This window comes from Musca autumnalis, unplaced genomic scaffold (genome assembly GCF_047663935.1).
Source record: "Musca autumnalis isolate F117 unplaced genomic scaffold, ASM4766393v1 scaffold_5, whole genome shotgun sequence".
Classification (NCBI taxonomy): Eukaryota; Metazoa; Arthropoda; class Insecta; order Diptera; family Muscidae; genus Musca; species Musca autumnalis.
In genome coordinates, this window is record NW_027412088.1 from 134,460,917 (window position 1) to 134,481,637 (window position 20,721).

General features: G+C 34.5%; 1 protein-coding gene across 1 annotated transcript in view; it reads right to left on the bottom strand.

Moving 5' to 3' along the window:
* LOC141405870 (liver carboxylesterase 1F) overlaps positions 1-13,148 on the bottom strand; it is a 44,987-nt gene extending 31,839 nt beyond the window's left edge. The window contains exon 1 of the mRNA XM_073990715.1: positions 12,993-13,148. The gene's annotated coding sequence lies outside the window, so the exon portion shown is untranslated. The remainder of the gene's footprint in view (positions 1-12,992) is intronic.
* Positions 13,149-20,721: the final 7,573 nt, after the last annotated feature.

Consider the following 20,721-nt stretch of genomic DNA (forward strand, 5'->3'; position numbering starts at 1 on the left):
AGTGGACTTGAAGACTCTTCTCGAAACTATTTGATTTTTTTGCAGAAGGTTGTTTTCACGATTCCTATTTCAACGGTACAATTTTTTTCGGAGCTACTACTTTCTTACTTGTTTCTTTCCAATTTTGAATATCATACTTTTTCGATATACATACATATGTACGTAGTTGACCATTTACAATTGCGTTCCAGCTCTGCGGGAACTAAACTGATTGAATTCATACTCCTTTTCAGTGGAGATATCGTTTTTTAGTAACATGACAGGACCTAGACAGTATCAATGTATATCCGGTACTGCTCATATTTTATACGACATAAATCGGAAGTTGATCTTTCGAAAATGTTTTTACTTACCGTTTTAAAAGTACATCCGAGCTCTAGATTTTTGAAATAACCCACCAATTGTGAACATTTTTTACTTTTTTCCTCAAAACTGTGGAAACCATTTCCTGTTATCCTCTTAATCTTTTTAATAGGAATCTGATTAAAACCACTACTAATCTTTACAAACTCTAAAATAAACTATCTCTTTTTAAATTTTAATTGTCTAAAAAGATGCTTAAAATAAATGAAAATCGATTTGATTGTGAATAAAAAAATGTCTATACAACTTTCAGAAATCGACAAAACAGAGTAGTACAATGGACACTGGCAGTTGGTGCATATACAATTTTCGCCAAAAACTGTCAATAAAAGTGTCACGGTATACTCTTAAGACGAAGCTACATAGAAATTTGTCAACAAAATGTGAAAAATAATTTTGCAAATTTTTCGCAGATTTTCGCGATTTTTTAGGTTTTATCCTTTTCTGCCATGAGACCATTCGGAATTGGTGCGAATTGTCAAAATCAGTTCAGCGGTTCTTGAGTTATAAGCGTAGTAACTAACATCATCCTTTTTTATATATATAGATTTTCCCAAAATTTCATCAACCTACGTCAATCCGTTTGGACGCTAGAGTGATTTCCACAGACGGAAAGACGGACGGACTTGGCTATATCGATGTAGAATTGCACGCTGATCAAGAATATATATACTTTGTGGGGTCTACAATGATTATTTCGAGTAGTTACAAACGTAGTGACAAACTTAATATACCCCCATCCTATGGTGGAGGGTATAAAAAATAGAATGTATGTTCATTTTATTTTGTTTTTCAAAATAGTCAGGCTTAATCCCATAGTCGTTGTTTTAATGTTTTATTAAAACAACTTTAATTTATTAGTGGGAAAAAATTGGCGATGTTTACCAAGGGGTAAGGCAGGGAATACTATAGTTTCAGATCTCGCCACAGATCTTCATCAATTGTTTATTGCTGTAGTATGCAATACCAACAAATTAGTTATGTGTTTTTTCGTCGAGAATCGACGAACGCATAGCAGTGGGAAAGATTTGGTTTTGTTTGCAAGTGAAGTTGCTAGAGTTTAGGTAGTGCTAAAGAAATTCTCGATCAGAGTGTTTCTTTGCGCACGTATCTATTTGAGCTAGCAATTGACACTTGGGTATAAAAAGTTTCTTGTTGAAAAACAAGAAACAAGGGAACTGATAAAGATCTGTGGCGAGATCTGAAACTATAGTATTCCCTGCCTTACCCCTTGGTAAACATCGCCAATTTTTCCCACTAATAAATTAAAGTTGTTTTAATAAAATATTAAAACAACGACTATGGGATTAAGCCCGACTATTTTGAAAAACACAATAGAAGTCGTCATCCCAAACAAAAAACGCCAACCCTCCTATGTTCATTTTATATATTTGTATACATTCAATTCAGAATTCAGGTTATTTTTTAATTATTTTATCTAAATATAAATAAATATTATAGTCTTAGGGACATTTATTGATATTTAAAATAGTTTTATAAGTGTTATAAATAAATATACACTCCACGTCAGTAGAATAGAACACCTACATTTTTGTTAATGTTAGCTTATTTATCCCAAAACGAATGAATCTGCGTTAGTTTTGTGGGGATTTAAAGTCTATGATGTTACGTATCAAACACAGAAAAAATTATGTTTCTAGCTCTTCGCGAAATGATTTTCTGATCAATTTTCCGATCGTACTATGAAAAATAGGCATTTTTTTTTGGTCATCAGGATAGAACAGTCACTTTATTTTCGCGAATTTTTGAGGTATTAACACTGACTTTTCTTTCAGTCGATAAAGTAAGGCTTTCTAATAATTTTTCACCAAAGAAAACATATAAATTATTTCGCGGACACCGACATAACAGCGTTAAAGGGTTTAAATTGACAGATATTTGAAACATCTCGGAATATCAATAGGAGTCGCGCAGTTATGTCATATTTCTTCACAATAAGATAGAATATGACACAGACAACCTCGACGGATACAATCGAGTGCTTCGGATGCTGATAAGATGGAACATTTTAAAAATAATTTTGAAAAACGTCGAAATTTCTTCTAAAAACCTTGATGTTTTGTTAAATAAAATGGTTTTTCCGCGAACATGTCCGCCGTTTAAAGGTTTGGAAATATGCTCCAGATTTGGAGGATGATAATCTGATACGAAAACAACCGTCATTTTAATACACTAAGGGAAATTTTAGCACATTTTTAAATTGAACACACCCTTTGGACTTCGAGCTTTATATGTGTTCTTTTTTCGGTGTCCGCGACTGTTCTCAACAGTGTTATGCTCCAATATAAATGGACCGGGTTATGCTCTCCATGCCGGATTTTACGAATTATTAGTTTTTTTAACTGAACTCGCAAATGTAAAAGCCCCGTTTTCGCGGCAAAACACAGTCATAGAAATTGAGGTTTTTGGTTTCGTATATTGTTTTACAAAGTACTAAAATTTCCCTCAGTGCATTAAAATAGCGGTTGTTTTCGTATCAGATTATCTTCCTCCAAATCTGGAGCATATTTCCAAATCTTTAAACAGCGGACTTGTTCGCGGAAAAACCATTTTATTGGACAAAACATTATGGGTTTTATATGAAATTTTGACGTTTTTCATAATTATTTTTAAAATGTTCCATCTTATCAGCATCCGAAGCACTCGATTGTATCCGTAGAGGTTGTCTGTGTCATATTCTATCTTATTGTGAAGAAATATGACATAACTGCGCGACTCCTATTGATATTCCGAGATGTTTCAAATATCTGTCAATTTAAACCCTTTAACGCTGTTATTTCGGTGTCCGCGAAATAATTTATATGTTTTCTTTGGTGAAAAATTATTAGAAAGCCTTACTTTATCGACTGAAAGAAAAGTCGGTGTTAATACCTCAAAAATTCGCGAAAATAAAGTGACTGTTCTATCCTGATGACCAAAAATAAATGCCTATTTTTCATAGTACGATCGGAAAATTGATCAGAAAATCATTTCGCGAAGAGCTAGAAACATAATTTTTTCTGTGTTTGATACGTAACATCATAGACTTTAAATCCCCACAAGACTAAAAACGCAGATTCATTCGTTTTGGGATAAATAAGCTAACATTAACAAAAATGTAGGTGTTCTATTCTGCTGACGTGGAGTGTATAAATAGGTTAACAAAGGTATGTGGAATATATACATTAGAGCGACCCAAAAAACAACAAAATTTCTTTTTTAGAACTCCAAAGGGCTAAAGGCGAATTTTCAAAAAGTCGCTCTTCGGGTCACAATAATTTTACATTCCATGAAAAAATTGCCAGTTCATTGTTGTGGCTAAATCCTAAAAAAACGACGATATCCAAATTATGCGTTGTCGATGCAATTGGTGGTCATGATTTGTTATACACAGTCTTGAGTAGATTTATAGTATATTATTTGTTTATCATCAATACCTAATATTAAAATCCGAGCCGATTTTCTTAAATTTTTTTATGATTCGTTTTTTAGCCACAACAGTGAACTGGCAATTTTTTCATCAATTGTAAAACAATTGTGGTCTGAAGAGCGATTTTTTGAAAATTCGCCTTGGGCACCCATACAAAGTACTATGGAAATAAAGATCGGTCAGGGGGCACGAGTTATCGTTAACGGATCGTCATAAATTTTTGTAGAAATCGTTTTTTAGTCACAACAATGAACTGGAAAACTTTTGTCATCGTTTTGACCATAATTGAAAATGCACCTTTGGCCCTATACAAATTACTATGGAAATAAAAATAGCTAGTTTGGCACGAGTTAACGTTAAAAGAAATTAGCATAAAAAACTCCAAGAACAGTCTGTCTAGCCGCTTTTTGGAATATATCATTGACTTCTTCATCTTTCTATTCGGTTGAGGCATGGGCGCAGATGAGACCGATGTAAAAAATTTTGCTTTCATTGCTTTCTCATCAACTGGAGCAAATCTGGAGACGAGATTTTGAAGCCTTCGATATACCATAAATCCAACACCTAGCTCATGCTTTGGTTGTGGTGCTTACGTGTCACTGTGGGCGAAATCCAAATCTAGCGGGGAAAAATTAATAACTCCTAAACTAATTGAGGTAAGCGGCTATAATTTGGTATAGATGTTACTTATTTGTATAGGTATGATTACACTGAGTATGGTGAATATAGCTCATCGTTAAAGAATATCGTCCTCGTAACGGTACCTCCGCATATAAGGTATTTTGGGTATGTGGACCGCATTTCACTGTTAATTTTGCTGTATTTTGGTATTTAGGATCCTCAGGGGGTATATAACATTAGTTCTACTGATGGGGGTCTTAGGTCCACGTTTTGGTCTATCCCCGAGATTTTCGTTGTTTTGAATGTAATCTTCATATTTTCCAATCAAATTGACTGTACTTTGGTATTTCGGGTTCTAAGTACACACAAAACCTCCGTACCAAAAATGTTCGACCTAGATCAACGTTTTGATATAGTGCCCATATATACAGTGTTGGTCACAGAATTAGCACACCCCACTACCAACATTTATTTAGCCTAAAAAGACCTTCAAAAGTAGCTGTATTTAATAAAGTATTTGTACTAATATATTCTCCGTAGTATGCTTAAAGAATACAACGCAATACAGAAACTGAAACATAGCTGTCAATTTGAATAACCTCCAAAAATGTAAAAAATGTACTAAATTCACTGGACACGTAATTAGCACACCTTAAAAGAATCACTAATATTGTGAATAGGGTCAATATTTTCGTCCATATTCAGTTTTAAATCCCTTTCGTTTGGGAATAAGTTCCAGTCTGCTAGTTATATTCTCTACCAGCCTCCGAAATTTCAGTGTCAGAAGGGAATTATATGGGGTACACCTTAGGTCCCAAGGACTGATGGAAATTTCAGTTTTTTAGTGTTTTTTATCGATTTTTTTCTCATGTAACCAAATTCATTGAGGCAAGTAGTTCATAGAAACATCAAATAAAATATCATATTCTTGTTCATCTGTGTAAATTTGCGAATAGTGGGATGTACCCACCAGCAGTGGGTATCTGTAAAGTCCGTTTGACACAAAAATTTTCATTAAATAACTTTAATATGATGTTTTGGGCTATTAATTTTATAAATACTTATCCATCTGGACTGAATTTTACCGATATGTCGTGATGTATGCCACGATAAACCTATATTCATCTCTATGGGACCTACGCAAATTTCAATAATTTTCTTAACATTAGGCAAATGGGAGATAGTCTATTGAGACCGCAAGATAGTATGTTTCCCGGAGCTTAAAATGATTAAATGTAAAATCAATAACCCAGGAAACCTTTATCTTGAATAGTATATGCCTACTTTCTTGAATTTTTACCAATTTCAGCAAACCTCAAAATCCTTTATGGTCAGAAAGGGGTTATACCTTTAAACATATTCATGTACTACGTGTTCACCTAGTGCTTTGTTGACAGTTTTGTAGTGATAGGTCTTTGGTGTTATTCAGACGGGTAATTTTGAATAACAAATGGTGTTATAAGTTGATCCTTCTCCACACAAGGGTGCATTTTATTGATCTTCTTTCTATAAACCCCTTCCAAGTCGAAAATTTTCTTGAATGAATCATTGACCTTAAACACTTTTTGAAAAGTTTTTGCACTTTATATTTAAATTTCGGTAATCGGTTAACAATTCCAATAATTTCAGATCCAATTGTACATTTGTTTTTAAAGTTTTGCCGACTTTCTAAGGTTTAAGTGTACTTTACGAAAAATGGTCCGCTATTGGGATATATTTTGAGATTCCGGAGTGATAAATTATTATAATGATTTGTTCAATACGTTTTGAATATTAATTAACTTCAATATAAATTAATTTTTGTATATTAATTGAATTAAATTAAAAAATCTTAGGGTGTGCTAATTATATGTCCCCTTGAAAATTTGGTCGTCTTCACAAAACTTTTATTTTCAAAAAACCACTGATAATACTATTCACTTATATCATTAAATCTGTTAAATACATTATAGAAAAGACTTTTGTTTACGAAAATATTTCAAATTGCCCTATCAAAACTCTTAGCTGACTGAAATCATTTTGCCCCAAAGGGGTGTGCTAATTCTGTGACCAACACTGTAGGTATCTCCCGATTTCCAGAATTAAGAAGGTTTTAGCAACATTTTCCAATGGAAATGGCTGCAAATTTTGTTTTCGGGTTTTTAATAGACAAAACATCTACACACCAAACATTATTCACTTAGGTTCACGTTTTGGTATATCCCCCATACAAATGTCCTACTTTCTATTACGTATTTTCATGTAAAAATGGATTTAGAAAATTGTTGATAACATGAAAAAAGGCAAAAAAAGGCAGACGAAATTTTGAGAGTAGATACCTCGGAGTATGTCATTTAATATCAAAAAAGTCCTGTAGTGTTTCCGTGTGTTTCCCATAAGTTGCACTTTACTGAAAATTCTCTAATTAGAAAAAATCTCATATAAATGTTTAAAGATTTTTTTCAGAATATTTACAACATCAAATAATGCTACAATTATTTTTTTTAATAAGCACTACTTCGAAACTATCTGAAAAAATAAAATTACGGTCATATTTATTTTTATTTGTCCATATTACTTGCCACTATACAAGTCATCAAAAAAATCGATTTTATCACTTGCAAAAAAACTCCTAGTAAATGTACCGTTATAACGGCCAATAACCATTAAATACAATACTGATAGTAATTTTTAGGTCTACCAGTATGTTTGGAAAAATACTGCATTCATGATTTTTACTTAGCTCTTGGTCAGTTTTCGGACTTTTTCCCCGCTAGATTTGAATTTCGCCCACAGTGCGTCTCCCCGATTCTATCGCACTTCCTGTAAAGCGATAATATCAGCTTTTTACTTGTTGTGTAGTAAGTCCGCACATTCCAGGTGCAAATTCGCAGATCATGGCCCTTAAAACGTTTGCGGGGGTCGTCAACTTTAGAGGGGTTTGTTTTTCTCGTTTTTCATTGTATTTTCATAGTATGCTTTTTGACTGGTTGCTTACTAGCCCTACGCTCAGCCCAAATTGGTATCGTTCTCATGAGTGAACGTGCGGTACATGTTAGCTCACTACCTTAAAGGGTTTTAAAGGTAGCTCCCCAGGTGAAACCACGAAAAGGCCAGAGTCCACTTGAGATGAAAGAGGAACCGAGATAAATTCTGGGCTTTGTCATGTTACAATCGCTGAGGACCTTTGTTTGGAATCTTCCACCCCCTACGTCACCTAATAATATATACCCTAGACGGAATATTAAAAACAAATACCAGACCCGAGTTTGCTATAAAGGCTGTGCAGGATAAATATCCAGTCTTTTTCCCTTATTTTAGGCTTCAGTAACCATTTGTATGGCTACAAATGTTAGTACAAGCATTTAATTCTACGTTTTTATACCCTACACCACACTGTGGTAAGAGGTATTATGTCTTTGTGCAATTGTATGTAACATACAAAAGGAAACGAAATAGACCCATAGTTCCTTTTGGGGATATACATACAATCACTTTCTGAGTCGATGTATGCATGTCCGTCCGTCTGTCCGTTTGTCCATGTACTTTTGTTCGCAACGTACAGGTCGCATTTTTTGTCCGATTCAGCTGAAATTGGGAACTACAATTTTTTTAGCCATAGGAAGAACGCTATTGCTTTTGGTGAAAATCGGTTCAGATTTCGATATAGCTCCCATATATATTTTCGCCCGATTTCACGTATTTGCTGCACCAAACACGCTATATGCGTCCAATTTTGTTGAAATTTTGAATGTGTGACTGAATACGGTCTAGAAATAAATGTGCCCAATTATATCGAAATCGGTTCAGATTTGGATATAGCTCCCATATAAATTTTCGGCCGATTTCACGTATTTTCTGTACCACACACGCTATATATGTCTGATTTCGATGAAATTTGGAATGTGTGACTGAATTCGGTCTGGAAATAAATGTGCCAAATTATATTGAAATCGGCTAAGATCTGGATATAGCTCCGATGTATATTTTACATATTCACAGTGGTGTAGGGTATCATATAGCCGGCACGCCCGACTTTGATCCTTTCCTTACTGGTTTTAACAGGATACATGTTAAATGAACTTAAGATATAGTTTTCATCAAATCGGTGAAAATAATGGATTTAAAAGGTCAGCATTACCCATAAAGGTTAGGTCAATGAAGGTACAAAAATACAATCCATACAATGAACATGTAATATGTCTATTTGTATTTATGGACATGCAAATAGAAATAAAACGCAATGCTTCAGGCATAAAGTCATATGTGTATACTGTTGTTGATTTTTAAAGTATGTGTGTACATTACACCTACATATCTATAACGATAATGAGTGCAACCGTAGCTATTTCATTTGCATTGGCCCATTGTATTTGTATTTTAATTTCCGTACAGGTCACATATATTGTCATTATCAAGAGTAAATCCATGTTAATAACTTTCCACTTTAAAAAATTGTTTTTTTATTTTTTTTTGTTACAATTTAACGGTCATTTTCTCTAAGACGAATCGAATTCAAATTCGTTCGAATGACTACCCAATTCCTGTTATTGTACACAATCTTAATCTTAATTCGAATCGTCTTAGTGAAACAGGCCATAAAACAACAAAAGTGAAAATAAACTGGAACACCCCAATATACATGTATGAAAATGGTCCACTTTAAGCTTTATTAATAGAGTGATAATGATAGTGGCTGGTTGGTTGTATTACATGTTGTGGCAAACATCGTCATTACCACCACAGTATGTGACAATGACAATGGCCGAATAACTGGTTGGAGTTTTTAAGTAGGCTTTAGTAGTCACAGCATGTTTGCGAAGCATTATTACAGCTTCCGTATGCCGGAAATATTTTCGCACCCGTTCACTTCATTATAGAAAATGCATAATGCATTGATACACATACAAAGACATAACAAACGAGTTCGAGTAATAAAATACATGTTAAAGCAAACATAAAATTATAATAATATAAAGAAATGAATAGTGCATTGGTCGTGTTTTTATTGGGATAGCTGTTGCAATTTTGTTTATTCAAAACAGTCTGGCTTAATTCCATTGTTGTTGTTTTAATATTTTAATACAACTAATTTATTAGTGAAGAAAGTTTGGCATTGTTCGCCAAGGGGTAAGACAGGGAAGACTAGTTTCGATCCTCGCCACAGGATCTCATCAGTTCCCTGTTTTTGTTTGTGGATATTCTCCACCGAAGGTATTTTTCAATAACTTCTTCAAAAAAAAAAATCTTTTTATACCCAAACACCAATCGTAAGCTCCATGTATAAGGGTGACCAAAGAAAAACTTCAATAAGAAGTTTTTGTGCCTACTATTGCATCACGGCGGCTCCGTGGTGTCATACACAGTTGCCACTTACAGTTTATATATCGACACCTCCAAATAATAGTATGCAAAGTCTAAAAAGTGAGTTTTGCAGGGGAAGCTCTCAAAGTTTGGACATTTTTTTGGACTTCAGTACTATGCTAAGTCAATATTTGTTTATAACTTCTGTTCGGATTGACCGATCATTACCAAAATTAGGCAGAATTTAAGTTAAAGGACGTTCGGCGCCTTTAAATAATAGTTTGCTAATTCTGAAAAGAGAGTTTTGCAGGAAAAACTCTAAAAGTTTGGAAATTTCTTTGACCTTCAGTACTATGCTAAGTAAATATTTGTTTATAACTTCTGTTCGGATTGTCCGATCATTACCAAAATTTGACAGAATTTAAGTTAAAGGACGTTAAACATAAAAATGTAAAGAACTTGAAAACATCCTAAGTCGACTTAGCATACTATTGTTTGGAGGCGTCGATATGTAAGAGAGGGACTCTCTGAACAAATAAATAACGAAGTTTCAGATAAGATACTACAACTACTAGTAACTCTTAGGAGAATGATGAAGTGTGGAGGAGCATGTGTTACAGAACTGAGGAAGGGGAGACCTATATACCCAATGCTCCGAAACAAGTTCCATATTACCTAAATACAACCTAAATACCATAGACAGATTTGTCTTTTTTTCCTTTCTATCGAAAACAACTGAAAGGTTACTAGACATAAAAGTTAGAACATAATTAGATACCAAAATCGGAAAAGCTCAGAATGCATATATCAGAGGGCCTGGCAGCTTTCCTTAAAAGGCTGTTTAATTCTGATCTCTGGAGCAATCAAAAGCAATGCTCAGCTTGTTCTGAACGTGATCGAAAATCTGTTAACTTTGGACTTGCTGGTTTAGTACCAAGCATCTAGAACTGCATTGAGGCTGCAAGGGTTTGTAGGAATCAAGAGGATATTCACACAATGAACGTGCGAAGTTTTTAAACTCAATTGATAGTTAAAATATATGAGGTGATCTCGATTACGTCAGTACTTACCTTACTTTCCACGCAGAGATAATATACACAAACAGATCTATGATGGGACACAGAAATGATCCAGAAATTAAAAGCATCTAAATACATCTCTATAACTCCAGAGCCTTTCTAGCCATCAGGAACGCAGCCGCGTTATTTAGTAGACTTGGAAAGAGACTCGAGAAACTAACTTCGTTAAACTTTCTTGGGTTCATGAAAATTTTCGGGGTGGCTCTAAGTTGATCAATGGATCAGTTAAATTACATACGAAGGGTACTAGAAAACTTTCTGGCCTAGGCAACACGCAGTGTCGCCAGGCGTCATTTGACATTTTTTTGGATAGTTTGAAAGTTTTTAGCCTAAGCGAACTCAGGACAGTTTGACATTTGTTGGGTTGTTTACAGTGGCTTGATAAAGATACCTCCAAAGCATGGTTTTTGAACGCTTTTACAAAATCTTCGGGTGATTTCTGCTATTTTTCGGGTTCATTCGCATAGTTTCATGATTCGTCACCTGGATCCATTTTATAAACGTCTTTTGAAGCACCGCGATCGTATTTTTCGAAATTTCTTGCACCGCTCAACAAGGGATCCGACGAGATAAACTGAATTTTTGCCGCCAAGTGTTCATTCTATATCAATTGTTAGTTGGTGGAATAAATGTCTATGGATGCCTCTATCTCACGATGCATAACATGGTGATCTTGCATTATCCGTTCACGCACGACTTAATTTTTTCTGGCACAACGGCCGTTTTTGGACGACTCTCACGAACTTCGAGTGTTGGCCACCATTGAACCAGTTTTTCATACTACTATAGGATGCTCCTTTGTCGACATAAAAAGTGCATTGCCGTGATTATCCACGTCGAAAATTGTGAAAAATAATGGGACGAAAATATTCACAAGTAAATTCCATTTTTTTGCAAAGTGATTTTTTCAAGTCACTGTAAACAAACCAACACATTGTCGTATGTCAAACTGACCGGAGTACGCTTAGGCTAAAAACTGGTAAAACTTTCAAAAAAATTTCAAATGACGAAACTTTTCTAGTGCCCCTCGTATGAGCTACTACTTCGGCAAATTGCATATTGTAAATTCATAGCTCGATGAACGAAGACGCCATAACCTGTAGTTGAGAATTTGACTAGGGTCCCCAATTTACCGTTAGCTACCCGTATTTTATCAAGTCTGGAAGGATATCAGTAGAGATGAATCGTACAAGCCAATATCCCTTCTATCGCCACTGTATAAGAAATATTCCCCGCCCTGATATGAAGCTGTTTTCCAGTTGCCCCTCATCAGCGTGTATTATAGAAAATTCATATCACCACAACAGCATTACATGTCATATAGACAGGTATCAGTCGAGGACTGAATAAGAATAGTGCGTGTGACAGAACAGTCATGATCATGCTGTTCGAGGACATGGATAAGATTTCCCTACAGCTCTGTTTGAAACGTTCGAAAATCAACAACATGTGCGGACACCAGTCGTGTGTGGAATTCGAAACTAAGAAATATAAGACCCGTAGAGTAAAACAGGAACTTCCCCAAGACTGGGTGATATATCTGGAACTGTTTAGCCTCTACCTTTCTAAAATGCCACATCTTCAAGACAGCATGGAGATCGTAATGTATGCGGATGATGGTATGATCTTGGCGTCGGGTCCTGGATGGCTGAAATGAGGCTCTCATGCACATATTGACCGATAATTTCCAGATTCCGGCCCACAACTACCCCAATACATTGGATATAACGTTCAATAGCATGTTTAAATCATTCATTCGAAGTGTGTAACGAAACCGCTGTCCTAAATTCAGTTCCGACCTTGCTCAGGGAAAGTGGGAGGGTTTTTCGGACTGCTGGTTACATAACTTATTTTATAGAAGATAGTTTATTTAAATAGAGGAAGTTAAAGTAAGTAGGAACGAAAGGACGTCGAGATATTATGTGATCGTGTTGCCCAAACTACCTTATAGTTCGCCAATACTAAACCGGGGTTTAGTTAAAATTCATTACTAACGTTTTCATTACTAACAAAATCATTAAAATTTACTTCTGAGTATGTATGAAGCAATGTGAATTAATAAGTGCATGTGATTAAGAATATTTCAATGCCACAGATGGTGGTCTTTGCAATTAATATATTTTAGGAATAACGATAAAATCGAGAATAATGTTATTACAGTGTATAATGTAAATACAGTTATATTTACGTGTAAAAAAGGTATAAGAATAACTTACTTATTATCTTCTTCTGCCATGAAGCGATCGCTGCATCGTAGATAAGGGATTAAGATATTGATTCTAATAGCAATAAGTATTATGTGGTGATGAAATGTGATGATGATTTTGTAATTTCTTAAAACTAGGGAAAAAGACTCCAAGTCCTCCAATGGCGTTGCACCAATCGTTACTGCAATAATTGCACTTAATATAAATTAAATCTCCAGACAAAATAATGGTGATGCTTGATGCTTTATATTTCAGGATGCTTTGGGCCAAATGACTTAATTATTTACCACATGCTTTATAATTTACCAATAGGTCACGAATCGAATATTGCACCAAATTGTTTGTTAACTTCAATGATTTACAAATTCGAAATACACAAAATTTGGTTTAAAGATCTTTTTCAAAATCTTACAGCGGAAAATGTAGCGGATGTTCTTCTATGAAATAATTCGCCGATTTTGTAGAAGAAGACGGACAAAGAATTTTGGTTATATGGAGCTCATCCGGTCAATTGGAAAATTTTGTTATGTTCGATGGCGTTCACAAAAAAATTTTTCAATTTAAAAAAAATCTATCTTTTAAATTTAGCTTCTTATCTTTTTGATATTATTTTCCGAAATTAAAAACAATTTCTATAGCTGAGCACCCACCTATCAGTCTGCCCGAAAATTTGAGAATATATGGGTGACTTTTTCAAGATTGATGAAAATCAAAATTGTTTTGAATTCAACATGAACCCCAATCAGTCTAGGTGAATTGTGTTTATTTTGAAATTATCAATAAACAATTTTGAAAAACAGAAAATAATGTTGGTGTAGGAACACAAAAAACGTAAAATTCATTTCTTTTTGGAGGAGAAATTCAAGATTTTTAGACTTGGCTGATGGTTCCTGACTGACTGATGGTTCCAGACTGATAAATGAGTGGGGGCCTTATCGAAAGTTTTGAAAGCTTAATTTTTATATTTCAAACGAACTACATATGTTTTTTCCAAATTTTCTTTATGCAAATGATAGTGTTCCATGTTCATGAGGAGGCAAAGATTTTAATGGAACATGAGCACAACAATATACAGTGCTTGCTTGGTTGTTCTCGCCATGAGTATCCTTGCCACAGTCTTGTAGGCAGGCTTTTAATACCCAGGTACAATAGGAAAGGTATAAAAGAGAGCCTGGGGATCAACGAGCCTATCACACAGGTGGGATAGCATCCACACTGGTGTAGCTGTGCAGACAGTTCAAAAATTTAGTAAGAATACCGTACTCGGAGACCACACCCATCCATCACAGCATAGAACAATAGCTGCCAAGTCAAATGCGAGTGGTTTTAGCACAGTTAAGATCCGGACGGTGCAGCTGACTAAATTCCCATTGGGCCCGAATTAACAGCACGATTCTTAACACAAATTCTGCGTGGGGTTCCCACTATACGCTGCGTATTTTAAACTGCCTGACTAAACCTGTTTTTTATGTTTTGTTATGGACACAGCCAGTCCAGGTTGCAGAGTTTTGTAATTTGGACAGAGAAGAATCCGAATTTTCGCGTTGCTATAACAACAACTTTATTGTCAGACATAAACGCCAACACTTTGCTAAAGTTTTCTCATGGCATAGCCAACGCACTTTACTTCTCTTTTCTATCATTTGATCATTATTTGCTACGCTGGATATTGGGGAAAAGAGAAATTGTCCAGATTTATAATAAAAGTAGCAAAATGCCCGCCAATTCGTATACGGAAATGAAATAATATACAAATAAACAATATTTAATATGAAAATGGTGGACTCTGAACATTTATTTAGAAACCGCCTTCTCATTAACATGAAAGCAATATTACACTATTCAGGACAATTTTTAAAATCCATGGTACATGTAATACAAACATTTCATACATTTTAAAGCCGGATTTTAATATTCTGATCCAATCTCAACAGTGATACACATAACAACATTCATTTATCGGTTCACTCAATACCAGTGCTTCAATATTTAGTATTATTTAATACTTCTAGTACACTTATTGTACTTCCACCTCTAACAGTCAACCTGACAAATAAATAATAAATCAATATTCCACTTCTATTCCTTAGCCCGAATTCTATTCCTTAGACCAAATTTATTGCAGCTTCGTACTTTTCGCACACAAATTATATGATTCCAGCTTTACCCAACACCAAATTTAGTACCATATTGTACTTTTCGTATTTCCAACACAAACTCAATAATTCAGTCCTCAGCGACCTCCATGCCTAATTTCAGAAGTTGTATCCATTTCTATTCCTTAGCCCGAATTCTATTCCTTAGACCAAATTTATTGCAGTTTCGTACGTTTCGCACACTAATTATATGACTCCAGCTTCACTCAACACCAAATTTAGTACCATATTGTACTTTTCGTATTTCCAACACAAACTCAATAATTCAGTCCTCAGCGACCTCTATGCCTAATTTCAGAAGTTGTATCAATTTCAAAAACTCAGTATCTAAACACCAACATAGATCCCAACACAAAAATTCGAAATTCCAGTTATATATCTTTGTGCAACACCAAAACGGTACCAAATTTGGTATTTATAATAGGTATATGTTTCAAAAATTACATCCCTATATCCAAAACTATATCCCGCGATACTCATTTACAGATCTATCAGTTCTCCCAAAACCAATTATATCAGTACAGTATAGTCTCGATACTCCAGACACTCGTTAATCCGGACAACGCTGTAAACTGGACACTAGAATTTGTTACATTGTAGACTCGGTAATCCGGACATCCCATATTTTTCGTAACTCGATAATCCGGACATCAATATTTTTTCCTATCTTGAGCATTAGATTTTTATTTATTTCATTGACGTTTTCGTTCTTAGCAATAGCAATTAATGTAAAAATAAGAAAAATTAAGTTTTTCAAATTTTTCGGTCCACATCTTTCTAACTAGCAACTGTTGATTCAGTTATACAGTCAATATGGAATTAACTATTTGAATCTGTCGACTAATATTCTACCCTTCAACCATCGATGGATGACGATAAGCAACTGTATTTTAAACATAGTGTTGAGTAGCCTAGTTCCCTTAAAAATCGATGTTGGGTGTACCTTTCCTCTAAAGGAATTAGTTTATTAGGCATCTGATTAGTGAGAAAGTCCCTTCGAACTGTGTATGGTATTCCAATGATGAACTGAAATTTTACCTAGAAATGTTTATAACATTTAAAGCGTTGGAATTAATAGCTTTGTTTAGAGATTTAGATTTTTGTAGATTCTGTAAGTAATTTTTTGAGTTACCGACAAAAAACGGTAAAATTAAAAAGCAAAATGATGAATGAAAAGTTTAAATAAAATTTGGCAGCACTTTTGCAATTGGCAGAACTTATCGACCACTTTTTCGGTCGCTAACTTACTAAAAATATGATTAATTACCGAAATTATAAGCAATTTAATTTTACCGGTTTTTTTCAGTAACGCAAAAAATGAGTTGGAGAATCGGACTTTTTGTATAAGAAATTTCAATAAATTATTAAAAAATGTATGTACTCCTTTTATTTTCAATCTTTGATGTACAAAAGCACAGGCAACTACGTATCGTTGTATTCTATTCTTGTAATTATACCACCAAAAGATTTAAATTCCGTTGTCTTATTCGAAGACTGTAACATATATATTAAACAATGCCCTTTTTTGTTTTCGACGACGAGATAAAGTCATTTGCTGATGTTCATAGAAATGGCTAAAATATATTCACCATAATGAGATGAAAAAAAAAACTATGAAAAAATATACACCAATTACAGAGAAGTTTAAGACTACCTGTGTATTGGAAATATCACCTAAATAACGCTGGAAGAGTAACATTAAGAAATAAACTTGGTAGCCAGGAAAGCTGCTTAAAATGGTCGTAACCCGTGATATTTGCTTAATATGAATTAGTTTACTTAAGATGTCAGGTTATTATCTACACGCAAAAAAAAATCGGCCTCTCTAACATATGTCCCAAACATATTTTGCAGCAAACATATATAGTTTGCAACAGTCCCAAACATAATATATGTTTGGGTCTGCAAACAAATATATGTTTGGGTGGAAACAAATATATGTTTGGGTGCAAACATATATATGTTTGGGTGCAAACATATATATGTTTGGGTGCAAAGATATTTATGTTTGGGTGTAAACAAAGATATGTTTGGGTGGAAACAATTTTATGTTTGGGTGCAAACATTTTATATGTTTGGGTGCAAACATTTTATATGTTTGGGTGCAAAAAAATACAAACCCAAAAGACACAAAAAAAAAACAAACACATGCACTAGTGGGCGCTTACTGAGAGCAAGGGAGCGTAAAATTCAATGTAAAACACTTTAAAATGTGTGCTCACTTGCTCTCAGTAAGAGCTCACTGGCTATCTCTATAGTATACACACAAATGTTGTGGTTTTTTTTATTAAAAGGCAAAATAACAACAAACACATAGGTACATACAAAATTCCAAAGAAATACATAACACACTTTAATAAAAGAAAAACTGATTGAAATAATAACTTTTAAAAAGGAAAAATATATAGAAACGTAGTTGAACGCTTCTCCTTAGTTGTGAAATAAAACAAATTGTCCTCTTAGTTGAAATCATCAGCGGGGAATCGGCATCTAGAATCAAATGATTATGTAATGTAATAAATAAATATGGATATGCCATATTTCAAATATACATAAGTACATACATACTTACCAATATTAAATGCGATTTCTTCCTTGTCCAATAAAATAATTACATTCAACTTTCCGATTCAATTATAAAATGTATTGGGCATTTAATTTACTAAAAACACAATTTCTTTAAGAAAACACAAAACACTGATTTATTCACTCACTTTACCGTCTTGACTCTACAAAGGCAACTAAAACACTGAAGAAAGAAAAAAATATAATTCATATCATTTCTTCTTTTCTTCTTCGTTGGTTAGCAACAACAAAACAAGAAACACACGAGTTTGACGCATACATGCCACCAAAGCCCCCTTCTTCGCTTCTACGTCTTCTATTATACAATACACACAACTCTTTATTATAAAGCAGAATTCCACAGCCGCGAGAGCACTGTTAGTACTCTCGTTGACAAACATCCTCTCTCCACCCATGAAAAAAATGTTCTAACATAAAAAATATGTTTTACCCAAACATATCAAATTGAGATATGTTACAAAATGTTGCAAACATATATTTGTTTGGACCCAAACATATTATGTTTGGATCCAAACATATATTTGTTTGCAACCGGTCCCAAACATATATTTGTTTGGATCCAAACATATTTCTAACATAAATTTTTCTGCGTGTAGTAAACATCCGATATTAGTTATTTTAATTTAATAATTATGGGTTTTTGTGACTACTCGGTAATCCGGACAATTCGATAATCCGGACATCGCCGAAACATGTGGTGTCCGGATTATCGAGACTATAGTGTATTTAGTACTTTTCGTATACGTAAGTACGAATTTCCGATACCTCCTCAATATCTTCACTCAAACTGCTATCCTAATAACGAATTTCACTATTTCACCTCTTCCCCTTTACACAATAACAATTTGAACGAAATTTTGTGGCATTTAGTAATTTTCGTGGTGCAATGGTATGCACACCCGCCTTGCACACATAAGGTCGTGGGTTCGATTCCCCGGCCAGGCAACATCAAAACACTTTTCAACGGTGGCAAAATACCCCTCAGTAATGTTGGTGACATTTCCTGAGTATTTTAGCCATGTAAAACTTCTCTACAAAAGTGGTGTCTTAGACACGCCGTTCGGACTCGGCGATAAACTGTAGGTCCCATATCATTGAGCTAATATGAATCGGGGTGCACTCATTGATATGAGAGAAGTCTCCCTTGTCCCTTATGGGATGTTTGTGGAACAATTATATAATTATATAGTAATTTTCGTTCGCTTATGGTAAGATTGTATATCCACAACCACATACATATCTCAAACCTACACACCAACAGCGACTGTAATACCAAATATAAGAAGTCCACCTCTATTCATATACCAAATTTAGTACCATTTAACACTTTTCGTACGAAAGACGAATTTCAATAAGTATTTCAATCCTGCACTCCAACTTTAATCTTAGTTCTTTATTTCAGGATTTTAGCTAGATGCTTTCACTAAATCTAAATTGTATCACATTTTTCGTACACATGAGTACGAATTTCCAAACCTATATCAATCCTACACTTCAACAGTAATCTTAATTCCAAATTTCAGATTTCCGGCTCTATCCGTTCAACCAAATCCAAATTTTACCAAATTTAGTATCATTCAATACTTTTCGTACAAATAAGTACGAATTTCCAAACCTCCTCCATACTTTTCGTACGCGATGAGTACGGATTTCCTAAACTACCTCAATCCTTCAACAGCAATATTATTTCCAAATTTCAGAATTCTATCTCTATCCTTTCAATCAAATCCACATAGTACTAAATTTAGTATGTTTGAAGTACGAATTTCCAAAAATACCGCTATATCTCAATCCTACACTTCAACAGCAATCTTAATTCAAAATTCCAGTTTTCCAGCATTATCCGTTCACCCAAATTGTAGTAAATTTAGTACACTTTAGTAGTTTTCGTACACGTAAGTACGAATTTCCAAAGCTACCTCATTATCTCAATCCTACACTTCAACAATAATCCTAATTCCAAATTTCAGGTTTCCAGCTCTATCCGTTCACCCAAATCCAAATTGTACTAAATTTAGTATCATTTATTACTTTTCGTAGACATGAGTACGCATTTCTAAACCAATTTCCTTTTATAAACACCACTTTCCAACCTTGATTTCCATACCAAATTCCGAAATTCTAGATATAGCCATTCAAAATATACAATCGGTATTAAATTTAATAACTTTTAGTACTTTTCATACACTTATAAGTCGAATTTCCAAAAATCCTTTGGTACATCTTTCTAACTCTCCTTCAATGACCCTCATTCCAAATTTCAGAATTCCAGCTCTTCCCGTTTGCCCAATACAAAGGGTACCATATTTAGTACCTACCCTCCTAGTTCGAATTTCCAAAAACCCAGCCTTATCTCACCCCTACACACCAACAACAACCCAAACTCAAAATTTCAAGCTTTTAGCTTCAGCCTTTTCGTCTGGGCGATGATCTGTCAGTCACTCACTCAATCATCACCAAGCTAAGATCTTCAGCTTGAAACCGCTAGAATAATGATCAAACCCTACAATTTTTTATATACTTAACGTATAAATGAAATTAACTTTAAAAATGGCAATTCGGGAAAAATCTTCCAAAATATTTCGCAACATACAAAAGTGACCACAAAATACACAGTTTACTTCCACATGCACACAATGAATATGAATCTGCATTTGTGCAGATGTGCTTGTGCTTCGTGCACACATACACATATACATATGTAGCTATCTACCTTTTTGTTATGTATTCAATGTGTCGAGTGCTTTAAGTGTTGCTTTTAAATGCGGGGCATCTGGTATTTCGATGCGTTTCCCTTTTCGGCTTTAATTTTTCTTTTGTTTTCTTTATGCCACCTTTTCGCATGAAAAGATAATTAAACTTTACTGTAACGCCCCACTTAACTTCGCGCGGTACTCAACAGCGTGGAGAGAGAGCTTCATTCATGTACGTACCCAGCAAACTAATCGTACCGACATCGTAACGAAATCGGAACAAAATTCGGACGCTACTTCCGC